This window comes from Vulpes lagopus, chromosome 1, assembly GCF_018345385.1.
Source record: "Vulpes lagopus strain Blue_001 chromosome 1, ASM1834538v1, whole genome shotgun sequence".
In the NCBI taxonomy this organism is placed as follows: Eukaryota; Metazoa; Chordata; class Mammalia; order Carnivora; family Canidae; genus Vulpes; species Vulpes lagopus.
In genome coordinates, this window is record NC_054824.1 from 5,744,365 (window position 1) to 5,757,814 (window position 13,450).

A 13,450-nucleotide genomic window follows, 5' to 3' on the forward strand; every position below is an offset into this window, starting at 1 on the left:
AGTCTCAGCTGAAAAAGGGAGTAGCAGCCACAAAGAAATGCATGTGACTTTGCAAAGGGATAAATGTAGACAGGGGCTTGGGCCACTGCACCACACCACCTGGTTGCCAGCTTCCTGAGTGTGGAAACATCCATCTCGCTCCAGAGATCAGAAACCTTTGTAAAATAGCGTGCCAAGGTCCTGCCCACGCTCCCTCTGGGCGTCTGGGTGCAGCTTAGGGGGAGCAGAGGGACAAGGAGGAGGAGGAGGAGAGAACTGGCATGCTCTGGCAAGTCATTCTCTTGAGCAGAGGCCAGTGAGACTTTTCAAGGGAGGGTGATTTCCATTTGCCAATGAAATCCATCTGTAGATGTGTCGCTTTTGCTACGCATGCCACAGATTGCACGCAGTGTTGGGTCACAGGTTTATTTGGTCACATTCATGCCCGTATCCACTGTACAGTGAAACCCTTGGTGAAGAGGAAATAAAAAGTTAGAAATGGGTTGCGTAACAATCATCGGTTTCATAGCTGAGTAACTTGTGCATAGCGATGCGATGCGATGCTTTCAGCTATTTTGTTACCAATCTACCCCCAGGAACAAGATGAGGCTGATAAAATGTTTATGGGCTAGTAAATTTTTTCTACTAATTTGCAAGGCTATAATAAAACCCATGAACTTGATGGCCTGCAGGAAACATGACAAGAACTGGGAATGTACAGTGATTCGGAGCTAGAAGGCCTCTTAAGGCCCTACAGGAAATAACTCCAGAAAGGGAGATGAATCACTATTTTAAACAGAGAAGAATGATGCTAAGTTTGTACTCAACCAGTTATAGCCTGAGAAAAGAGGCCCCAGAAGGAAATGGCCGACATAACCTGTTTTCAGTTGCTTTAAAGAATGAGATTAATTCAAGTATATAAGAACAATATTCAAATGAAAACAGCTACTGAAGCACAGGGTGTCCAGCGGGTAATGCCCACGGCTATTCCGACCGGGATCCTCAGTCACGCTGTGCCCTCTTGTGGCAGATGGATTATAATAGGAATTCAGAAGATGCTCTGGCCTCTGCTAGTTACTCATCAGATTTGTTTTGGGGGAAGTTCATTCAAGGGAAAAGATGGTCATTGCTGGGGGACCTCACAGCATGTACATTTGAGGGGGTCACTCGTACAGAAGAGGAGCAGGAGCTGAAAGGAATCATGACGTTTTTGTAGATGAGACACCCATCACGGAAAGCATTTCTGACATTTTAATTATCTGCTTAATGTTAAAACCCACTCACTTAAAACATTTGATAGTTATCCCCATCTATAAATAACAGTAGATTACATACATTATTCTACGTTTCCGATCAATAGAATACGGCAAAACTGATGAGATGTGTGTGATTATGTGTGATTACGTGGTTATGCGACTTAAGATTTCAACATCCAGTTTGCTGGGGTCTCTTTCTCTCTGGCTTTGAGGATGCAAGTATTCGGTTGTGGCCCCCCCCCCACCCCTTGTAAGGAACTGTGGGTGGCGTCTAGGAGCTAAGGGCAGCTTCTGACCAATGACCAGCAAAATATTGAAGCCCTCAGTTCTACAACTGCAGGAAACTGACCTCTGCCAATAACTGCCCCAGTGGGGTCTTGAATGGGACCGCAGCCTTCTAAGACCTGGAGCAGAGGACTCACTACCCTGATGCCTTGACCCACAGAAATTGTGAAATATCAAATGTGTGTTGTCCAAAGCCACTAAGTTGGTGGAAATATTGTTACTTAACAATAGATTGCTAGTACAGTTATCTTTTAGAATTTATATAGTTTTATGTGCATGTCTTTGATCCATTTCAACTTAATTTTTTCATAGATCATCTTTCTCTCTCCCCCTCCCTCTGTTATTTTTTTTTTTTTGCATATGACCGTCCAATTATGCAAGCACCAATTGTTGAACATATTATCCTTTTCCCATTGAATTGCTTTGGGATTTTTGTCAAAAGATGATTGACCCTATGAATATAAATCTGTTTCTGGACTTTCTGCCCAGCTGCTCTGTTTGTTTACCTTTATGCCAACATGCACTGTCTTAATTACTGTAGCTTTATAATAAATCTTGAAATCAGAGAATACAAGTCCTCTGACTTTGTTTTTTTAATTTTTATTTATTTATGATAGTCACAGAGAGACAGAGAGAGAGGCAGAGACACAGGCAGAGGGAGAAGCAGGCTCCATGCACCGGGAGCCCGACGTGGGATTCGATCCCGGGTCTCCAGGACCGCGCCCTGGGCCAAAGGCAGGCGCTAAACCACTGCGCCACCCAGGGATCCCTGTTTTGTTTTTTTCAAAGATTTTTTGGCTTTTCTGGTGCTTCACGTTTCCATAAGAATTTCAGCATGCAGCTTCATTGTGAGGCAAAACCACCCCACTTTTGTGCCCTGTTGCCCCAGGCTTCTACCTTTAGCTTCCTCACCCATGAGACACCTGTCCAATGCGTCTTGCAATTTCTGGGAACACATATCAAACTAAGAAGTTTTCTGGAAGCTCCTCTTACTAGACTTGGGAGAGGGGCCGTCACTCCTCATAGAGCTCACCAAGGAAATCTTCCTACAAGCCCACCGTGGGGCTCCAGGTGGAAAGTCACTGCTCTGTTTTGTGTCTTCAGTGTATCATATTCTCGGCCATCTGTGATGAACATCTTCATCTTGGTCTGTCTCACAACTTGCTTTGTGTCTGATATTTATTGCATGTTGGTGCCTCACTCAAAACTCCTAATTTAACATTTTGTCATATGTTTAGATTTAGATCAATTAAAATGCTTAAATAATGTCATCTAGCATTTTTGGTTCTTTTGTAGGGGGAGGGGTGTCCAGAGAATTGAATCTATAATAAAGCAGTCTGCAATCATTCTCTACTGTGTGATTGCTGCTCTTCTTTTCCTGCTACCATTATAGGTACAGATTAATTATATGGAATGTTACAGGTTGTTTCTCTGTGCTCTGCTCACACCATAGAACACAGATAGCACTTACCTATTTGGAAGAGCAGAAGAAAAAGAGGCAGGATTTTGCCTTTTGAATATACTGGGAAGAAAAGAAGTGCTCAGAACCCAGTAAAAGCCAAAACTTTCCATGTCTTTTTTAACGCTTAAATCAGCTCCTGTGAGCACCAAGCCCACCTGCCAGCCGGAAGTGTTATGCAGCAGCATTTAAATGGGAGATGAACAGTCCTAACCACATGCTGGTCCTGAGGCAGTTTCCTGCAAAATGTCTACATAAATCCAGGTGAATACTTGTTAGACACACAGTTCTGCATCCACAGAGCTGGACTGGAAGTATGTAAGCAGACAAGAAGCATGGTGGGCGTGGCTCCTCAGGATTAATAATATGGCTATCAAAGAACACAGATACTCATGGTAAGATTTTTGCAGCACCCAAGTATAAAGTAAAAAATAGATGTCCCCCTCTTCATCTAACCCTCACGTTCTATTCCCCAGAAGAGACCAGTTTATCCATTCTTTGGGTACTCCCTCCAGAGATATTCCTTATATATTTAAGCACATATATGTATTCCTTTTATTAAAAGACATTTCTGGTAGGCAAAAAGAATCCTCCTGTTTACTTTCTCACAATATATCATGAGCATTTTTTCATTTTTTAAAAGATTTATTTATTTATTTTAGAGAGAGAGCATCTGCACACGAGAGAGAGAGAGAGAGAGAATGAGAGAGAGAGCATGTGCATGCATGTGTGCACGAGTCGGGGGAGGGGGGAGGCAGAGAGAGAGGGAGAGAGAATTCCAAGCAGACTCCCTGCTGAGTGTGGAGCTTGAACGTGGGCTCAATCTCACGACCCACGAGATCATGACCTGAGCTGAAACCAAGAGTGGGACACTCCACAGGCTGAGCTGCCCAAGCGCCCCAACATCCTCCCATTTAGTACATATTGTTTTACCTTTTCATTATGGTATGGATGGACCATAATTTGTTTAAACACTTTCCCAAACTGCCTTTGTCGTACAGCAATATGTTTTCAAGACCTTTCTGTAGCTCCCATGTGGATCTCCCTCATTTCCCCCCGTTCCTGGTACCCTGCTGTAGGAATATGCCGAGGTATATTTTTCCATTGACAGTTTGTTCCCAATTTTCCTCTATCACAACAATAACATTTCCAGTACATGTCCCCTTATGAGTTTCTTTAAGGGACCCATTCCCATATCTCCAAAGCATCACTCTGGCAGTTGTGTTGTGAATACACTGGGGTCAGTGAACAAGAATGGAAGCAGGGAAATCGGTGGAGAGCCCATTCCAGTTGCCCAGGGGAGTGGCAAGGGTGGTGGTGACAAGTGGTTGGAATGACAAATGGAAGGAATACCTTTACCTTTTGGAGGTAAAGGTAACGTGATTTGCTGATGCTAAGGTGTAGTATGTGAGAGGAAAAGAAGAGTCAGAGAGATTTTCAAGTTTGGGGTCTACATAATTAAGAGGTTGATGGTACTGTTCACTAAGATACAGGACACTGGGGGATGAGCAGTTTTAGGGAGAAGATCAATCATCACAAATTCTGGTTTGGAAAATGAAGGTTCAACGCCCATCAGGTTTCCCGGTGGAGATGTGGAGACATTGGGAGTCCAGGGAAAAGCTCAGGGCCGGAGATCCCAGGAGTCACAGGTTTGAGGATCGTATTTAAAACTATGAGACCCTGGACGCCTGGGTGGCTCAGTGGTTGAGCATGTGCCTTTGGCTCAGGGCGTGATCCTGGAGTCCCAGGATCGAGTCCTGCATCGGGCTCCTTGCATGGAGCCTGCTTCTCCCTCTGCCTGTGTCTCTGCCTCTCTCTCTGTCTCTCTCATGAATAAATAAAATAAAATCTAAAATAAATAAATAAATAAAACTATGAGACCCGTGAGAGTGTGAGTGCAGAATGAGAAGAGGTCCATGGACTCAGAGCATGCCAACATTTAGAGGTCAGGAAGAGGATAAAGATCCAGGAAAAAACACTGAGCCATCAAGACGGGAGGAAACCAGGGAGTGAGGATGCTAAGATCAAGATACTGGGACGTTCTTGTATGCAGATGAGAGATCCCAAGTGGAGAGGGGAATGCAGGGGCAGGAGGAGACAACTGCATAGCTGATGACCCTGGGGAGGTGAGAAGAGATGGGGCTGGGGCCTGAGCCAGAACAGAGGCTGTCCTTCACAGCAGCGAGAAAGCAGAGTGTGTAGGCCTAAGGCGGGACAGTGGGGAGATGTGGTGCTGCGAGTGTGTATAAGACTTTTACTAATTTCTCTCCACTATGTCCTCGGTGCAAAAAGAAGCGTCAGCTGAGACTGAGGGGCTGGGGGCTGAAGGCAGTCACGCCAGGGGGGAGTGAGGAGTTTTGCCTGCGATGGAGGACAGCTGATCAAAGTTGCGTCATGGAAGGTAAGTGAATTGGCAAGTAGAGACCATCGTGCCTACTGGCAAGGCGGGCTGGCGAGCTGTCTTGGGAAACCAAAGAAGGCCAGCCGAGCGGGGAGCCTTTACTCAGCATTTCAGTTTCCTTTTAGGGCCCTGCATTCATTCCACAACCATTGGCTGAGAGCCACCACCCGGCTAGGAGGTCAGGGTGTGATCCCGGATGAGGTCCCTCCCGGGACGCGTGCAGGTGCATGCTAGATGGGGGGCTGAGGCCCCACCCCGAGGTGCTGGGACTCTCCCAAAGAACTATTTTTCTTTTTCTTTTTTTTTTTTTTAAGATTTTTTTATTTCTTTACTCATGAGAGACACACACACATACACACACACACACACACACAGGCAGAGACACAGGCAGATGGAGAAGCAGGCTCTATGCAGGGAGCCCGATGTGGGACTTGATCCCAGGACCCCAGGATCACGCCCTGGGCCGACGGCAGGTGCTAAACTGCTGAGCCACCCAGGGATCCCCCCAAAGAACTATTTTTCCATCATGACCAGTAACTGGAGAAGTTGTTTTGCCAAACTGCCGTAGAGAGAATTCATCCCCAATATTAGCTGTTTTTTGCAGACCTCTCTGGCGAGCCTGCCCTTTTCTCCTTTAATGGTTCCAGGTAAATCCAAGAAGGTCATCATCACCTGAACCATAATTGTAAGCGACACAGTAAAACTTCATGTGCCTTGTCCTCTCTGCTGCTTAGCAGGCAGGAATCAAAGCCCGAAGCCCAGCAGGATTCCATTCCGTCATCTTCTGCGATTATTGTTTTGGTTCCTTTCGTTATTTCCAAACAGACTTAACCTGAGCTCACACACTTTCCAAACGACAATTTGTTTCCCCGAACTGCAAAACGTCTCTGGAGTTTTCTATTCAGAGCTGTTGTTTTCCCACAGCACATCTCGAAGCTCTATCACCTAAGGCCTATTGGCCTGTTAGGATTTCTTCCTGCTTGCTGCTTTTTTTTTTTTTTAAAGATTTTATTTATTTATTCATGACAGACACAGAGAGAGAGAGGCAGAGACACAGGCCGAGGGAGAAGCAGGCCCCACGCAGGGAGCCCGATGTGGGACTCCATCCCGGGTCTCCAGGATCATAGCCTGGGCTGAAGGCAGACCCTCAACTGCTGAGCCACCCAGGGATCCCTGCTTGCTGCTCTCAAATGTCCTAATGTCGTGGATTTTAAGTAAATACAGTTTTTAGCCAATTAAACTTTTCCCCACTTTCTCCCCCATCTTTACATAGATTATTTCTTTATTCCACTGGAAACAAAACGGTACTAGGCGATGATTAATTCTAGGCAACCACATCAGAGGAGTCATGTAACCATTTCCCATTAAGGGCTAATTAATAAGTACTTAGTAAAGGCAATAATCATCTTTTTGTCTTATTGTTCTGACCTTAGGAGTGTTTTTATTGTCTCACGTATCCTCCGTGATATAATCATATTCATCACACAGTGCTAAAAATCAAGTGATTCTAAGCTCTTTCTACTATCGGAGGCAATTGCTGTGTGATTGCACAAGTCATTCTATATTTCGTTAGCTGTGCTTTACAAGTGCTTTTGTGAGTGGAGATCCATTCATTCTTAAAGTTTATTATGAGGTTTTCATTACCTTTGTATCAGTTAGTATTCTGCGTTGCAAATAGCTCAGAGTAGCTTAGATAACAAAGAGAAATATTGGCTTATATAGCAGAAAAGTCCGGTGACACCTGGGTGGCTCAGTCAGTTGAGCGTCTACCTTTGGCTCAGGTCACGGTCTCAGTGTCCTGTTGATTGAGCTCCACATCGGGCTCCGTGCTGGGTGGGGAGTCTGCTTCTCCCTCTCCCCTTTCTCCTGCTCATGCTCTATCTTACTCTCAAATACATAAATAACATCTTTTTTTTTTTTTTTTTTTAAGAAAAGCCCAGAGGTGGTTACTTTCAGGTAAGGTTTGATCCAGCAAACAATGTTATGGAGGATAAAAGGATTATAAAGAGCATCAGAGCATTCAGTAATAAAAATATTAGGTTAATTTTTGAGAGTTTGTGATTTTTTTTTGTATTTGTCCAGTTTTTGAAATCTGTGATGCAAAATGCATTGACTTTTTTTTTCTCATTCTAAATAATTTTTTATCCTCTGAAGTGATTTTTGTAAATTGCAGAAACTTCAAACTTCAGACCACAAAACCTGGGCCTGTCCCTGCTGAACAGAGTGAGAAGGTTGAGAAGGTTGGTCCTGGAAGAAAATATTTTATAGAAATTGAGGGTGAAAGGACATCTAGTGACACAAACAAGACATGACCATTAGGTGGGTTTTTTTTTTTTTTTTAAGGTTACATTCCTTTTTTTTTTTTTAAGATTTTATTTTATTTTATTTTTTTATGAGAGACACACAGAGAGAGAGAGAGAGAGAGAGAGAGAGAGGGCAGAGGGAGAAGCAGGCTCCATGCAGGGAGCCCGACGTGGGACTCAATTCTAGGTCTCCAGGATCATGCCCTGGGCTGAAGGCAGGGCCTTAACCACTGAGCCACCTGGGCTGCCCTGACCATTAGTTTTGTTTTGTGTGCGTGTTTTTTTTAAATTTTTATTTATTTATGATAGTCACACACACACACACACAGAGAGAGAGAGAGAGAGAGAGGCAGAGACACAGGCAGAGGGAGAAGCAGGCTCCACGCACCGGGAGCCCGACGTGGGATTCGATTCCGGGTCTCCAGGATCGCGCTCTGGGCCAAAGGCAGGCGCCAAACCGCTGCGCCACCCAGGGATCCCTGACCATTAGGTTTTAAACTCGTTTTGAACTTTCTTGGCTTTCAATTCTGCCTATATGGGTCTGATGAATGGTTTTGTTGGTGATGAAGCTGTAAGGCAGTAGGCACTTTGTGTTGAGCTTTTCTGGTTGTGCCCTCAGTGATCAGCAAAGTAGTTTGTGTGTAAAAACATATTAATTTATTAATGCTTCTTTCCAAGAATATGATTCCAAAATGATTATACTTTCTTGGAGTTTCATGGAGGAGTCCAAGTTCCATGGAGGAGTTCAGTCATACACCCAAAGGACCCTACACAGAACTACTGTTACAACAACAGCAAAACACGTTCATAGAACAAAACAATGACCTAAGCCTTGGCCACTGATTCATTTCAAATAATTATCTATCGGCCTTATCCCTGGTATTTGTTGAAACAGAACTTTAAAAAATCTTGCCTGATATGACTGTTACTACTTTAGGAATTACTAAATGTAATTCGATGTTTACTAGCATCCTCAAAAAGCATATGTTTATTTTATTTTACTTTATTATTTTCTAAAGATTTTATTTATTTATTCACAAGAGACAGAGAAAGAGAGAAGCAGAGACACAGGCAGAGGGAGAAGCAGGCTCCATTGCAGGGAGCCTGATGTGGGACTCGATCCCGGGACCCCGGGGTCACGCCCTGGGCCGAAGGCAGGTGCTCAACCGCTGAGCCACCCAGCCGTCCCACATGTGTTTATTTTAAAGGTTGACATAGAAAATGCATTTTCCTAAAAAGTTAATGTGAAATTACTTGGGAGGAAAATATTTGAGTTAGACTGCTCCCCCTGGCCTTGCCAAGAAAGGCTGGGCTTCATGCTCATTTTGGTCATTAACTGAAATTCATTCTCAGGGAGAAAGCTTGTAAGAATGACTTTGGTCAAGTTTATCTAGAGATTGTTGTCATTGGTCTGGAAAGGTGAAGATCTTACCCTCGTAGAATCTTTGGCTTCTTCCAGAACGTCTTCATTTGGCAGTTATGGGTGATACTTTGGTACATTATAATTTTTTTAATAAATTTATTTTTTATTGGTGTTCTATTTGCCAACATATAGAATAACACCCAGTGCTCATCCCGTCAAGTGCCCCCTCAGTGCCCGTCACCCAGTCACCCCCACCCCCCAACCACTTCCCCTTCCACCACCCCTAGTTCGTTTCCCAGAGTTAGGAGTCTTCATGTTCTGTCTCCCTTTCTGATATTTCCTACCCATTTCTTCTCCCTTCCCTTCTATTCCCTTTCACTATTTTTTATATTCCCCAAATGAATGAGACCATATAATGTTTGTCCTTCTCCGATTGACTTATTTCACTCAGCATAATACCCCCCAGTTCCATCCACGTTGAAGCAAATGGTGGGTATTTGTCGTTTTTAATGGCTGAGGAATATTCCATTGTATACATAGACCACATCTTCTTTATCCATCATCTGTCGATGGACACCGAGGCTCCTTCCATAGTGTGGCTATTGTGGACATTGCTGCTAGAAACATCGGGGTGCAGGGGTCCTGGCGTTTCACTGCATCTGTATCTTTGGGGTAAATCCCCAGCAGTGCAATTCCTGGGTCATAGGGCAGGTCTATTTTTAACTCTTTGAGGAACCTCCACACAGTTTTCCAGAGTGGCTGAGCCAGTTCACATTCCCACCAACAGTACAGGAGGGTTCCCCTTTCTCCGCATCCTCTCCAACATGTGTGGTTTCCTGCCTTGTTAATTTTCCCCATTCTCACTGGGGTGACGTGGGATCTCATTGTGGTTTTGATCTGTATTTCCCTGATGGCAAGTGATGCGGAGCATTTTCTCATGTGCGTGTTGGCCATGTCTGTGTCTTCCTCTGTGAGATTTCTGTTGATGTCTTTTGCCCCTTTCATGATTGGATTGTTTATTACTTTGCTGTTTAGTTTAATAAGTTATTTATAGATTTTGGAAACTAGCCCTTTATCTGATAGGTCATTTGCAAATCTCTTCTCCCATTCTGTAGGTTGTCTTTGAGTTTTGTTGACTGTATCCTTTGCTGTGCAGAAGCTTCTTATTTTGATGAAGTCCCAATAGTTCATTTTTGCTTTTCTCTTGCCTTCGTGGATGTATCTTGCAAGAAGTTGCTGTGGCCAAGTTCAAAAAGGGTGTTGCCTGCGTTCTCCTCTAGGATTTTGATGGAATCTTGTCTCACATTTAGATCTTTCACCCGTTTTGAGTTTATCTTTGTGTCTGGTGCAAGAGAGTGGTCCAGTTTCATTCTTCTGCATGTCGATGTCCAATGTTCCCAGCACCATTTATTGAAGAGACTGTCTTTTTTCCAGTGGACAGTCTTTCCTCCTTTGTCGAATATTAGTTGACCATAAAGTTGAGGGTCCACTTCTGGATTCTCTATTCTGTTCCATTCATCTATGGGCCTGTTTTTGTGCCAGTACTTTGTTTGGTACATTATTAGGTAACCATAGTTTGGGGCCTCTTGTGGTCTAATGGGAACAAATCCAAGCAAACAAGCATCTACCTTGTTTGTACTTTGCTGTTTGCCAAGTTGCCTCTCTCAGCACCGTCTCTTTATTTGTAAAAACCATGGGTTGTTCCAGAATGATCTCCAAGGTCCAAGCAGCTGTGATAGTCTGTTATTCCAGGATCCTGCTGTAGGATTGATATTATCTATATACTATATAGTACTCTATATACTCTAGAATATAGTGTATAGAAAATCTCAGACAAATATTAAAGGCTTGATTAATGTGAGAAAGAGTTCCTGAAACTCAGCAATCTTCTTCAGCTTATTGTGAACGTACTGACTTTAAATTTTTCTGTGTTTTCCAAGATTTCCTAAATGGGAGGAGACTTTTCTTCCCCTCCAGCAGTTAAGCTGACCTGCCTCAGACAACCATCTTGCATTAGAAATATTTATGTAGTTTTTTGTATAGGCCTCAGAATGGGTGTATGGAACACAGATTGCTGAGTCCTTCTCCCAACGCTTCTAGCTCGGCTAGTCTAGGGTACGGCCTGAGAACCTGCATTCCTAACAAGTTCCTAGGTGATGCTCCTGCTGTGGGACCACATGTAGGGAACCACTGGTTTATAGCATGTACTCATTTAGCTGACCCTTCCCTTGAAGTGTGGCGTACATTTAGGGTCTGTGGCCGGTATGTACGATGAGGCCTATATATTCTTGTTCCTTTTTCCTTCTCTCCCTTCACATTCTTCCCAGTCTTAGAAATGCAAAGCTACTACAATGGGCAGCCAGCCAGATGGTGGGTGCTCAGTTTCCAATCTGTGGCCTGAAATGTGGGGTGAGGGCAACTAGAAAATACTTTATCCTTTCAGCGGTAGTTCATACTGGAAGATTTATTTGGGTAGACTAGAGCCAGCTGGCATTCCTGACCTTTCATCCAGTTATTTCTATAACAGTTCTTGTTTAACCCTGAAATACTGCATTTCATCCATCTATTTATCTATCGGTCCATCCATCCATCTAATTTATCATCACCCTAAGAAAATGGAAACTTACATGTAAATAAAAAATGGGGGCACCTGGGTGGCTCATTCCACTAAGCTACTGACTCTTGGTTTTGGCTCAGGTCATGATCTCAGGGTTGTGAGATTAAGCCCTCCTGGGTGTCCCCCTCAGCATGGAGTGTGCTTGAGATTCTCTGCCTCTCCCTCTGCCACTTGCCCTGCTTGTTCTCTATCAAATAAATAAGTAAAATCTTAAAAAAACACACTAAGGTTTAAGAGAGTCACCTGAAAAATGATGTCAAACAATATGGGAAGTAATTTGGCTTGGTTAAAAAAAAATACACACACATACATAATAAACAGCCTTTTTAATATAAAATTATTGATTATAAAAATAATTAGAAGATGTAATGGAAGACTATTTACATTATAACTGAAAAATAAATTAAATGAAATATGGAAGTTCTATTTAAAGAAAAACAGGGATCCCTGGGTGGCACAGCGGTTTGGCGCCTGCCTTTGGCCCAGGGCGCAATCCTGGAGACCCGGGATCGAATCCCACGTCGGGCGCCTGGTGCATGGAGCCTGCTTCTCCCTCCGCCTGTGTCTCTGCCTCTCTCTCTCTCTGTGACTATCATAAATAAATTTAAAAAAAAAATTAAAAAAAAATAAAGAAAAACAAGGTGAACCGCTACGTGAAAAGATGTTCGACACTACTAATCATCAGGGAAATGCAAATTAAACTGTAGCGAGATTTTATCTCATACTTGTTAGAGTGGCTGGTATCAAAAAGATAATAAATAACAAGTGTTGGTGAGGGGATCCCTGGGTGGCTCAGCAGTTTAGTGCCTGCCTTTGGCCCAGGGTGTGATCCTGGAGTCCTGGGATCAAGTCTGGCGTTGGGCTCCCTGCATGGAGCCTGCTTCTCCCTCTGCCTATGCCTCTGCCTCTCTCTCTCTCTCTTTCTCTCTGTGTCTCTCATGAATAAATAACTAAAATCTTAAAAAAGAAAAAAACAAGTATTGGTGAGGATGTGGAGAAGAGGGAACCCTTGTGCACTGTTGGTGGGAATGTAAATTGGGGTTGCCACTGTAGAAAATAATATGGAGGTTCCCCCCCCCAAATTAAAAGTAGAACTACCATATGATCCAGCAATTCCACTAACTGGAAAACATGAATTTGAAAAGTTATATGGACCCCCGTATTCATTGTGGCATTATGTTCAGCAATGGAAGTTTGGATAAATGGACTACAGGATATTCATACAATGAAAAAATATCATGCAGCCATTTAAAAAGAAATCTAGTGACTTGACCTGTTCTCCAAGATATAGTATGGCAAGTTGCAGAACTGTTTGTGTGAAAAAAGGACGATGGAAACGAATATATTTATTTTTGCTTGTTTTTGCATAAACTATTTCTGAAAAGAAGCCCAAACCTCTCAGCTTGGTCTGCCATCACAACACAGCATAGACTGGGCAGCTTAAACAGCAGGTTCTTGCAGATGGTTCCAGGCACCTTACTCCGCAGCCCCACTTAGCATTCTGGCCCCATAAGGGACACGTTTTAGATGCAGGACTAAGAACATCTCTCTTTCCTTCCTCAGGCTGGCTCTTGGCTTTCTGACTACTTTGATCAGTATCACTGTGACCCGCAGCTGCTTCCCGGGTGTCACTGGTGTCCAGCTCACTCACAGACTTGTAAATACACACGCACATGCACACACACACACACACACACACCTTGCACCTTTCTCATGAAGTGGGAGAGATCCATCTTCTGCTATGTTCTACATTTCTTTTTTATTGAAATCTCTTTTTAAAAAATGAT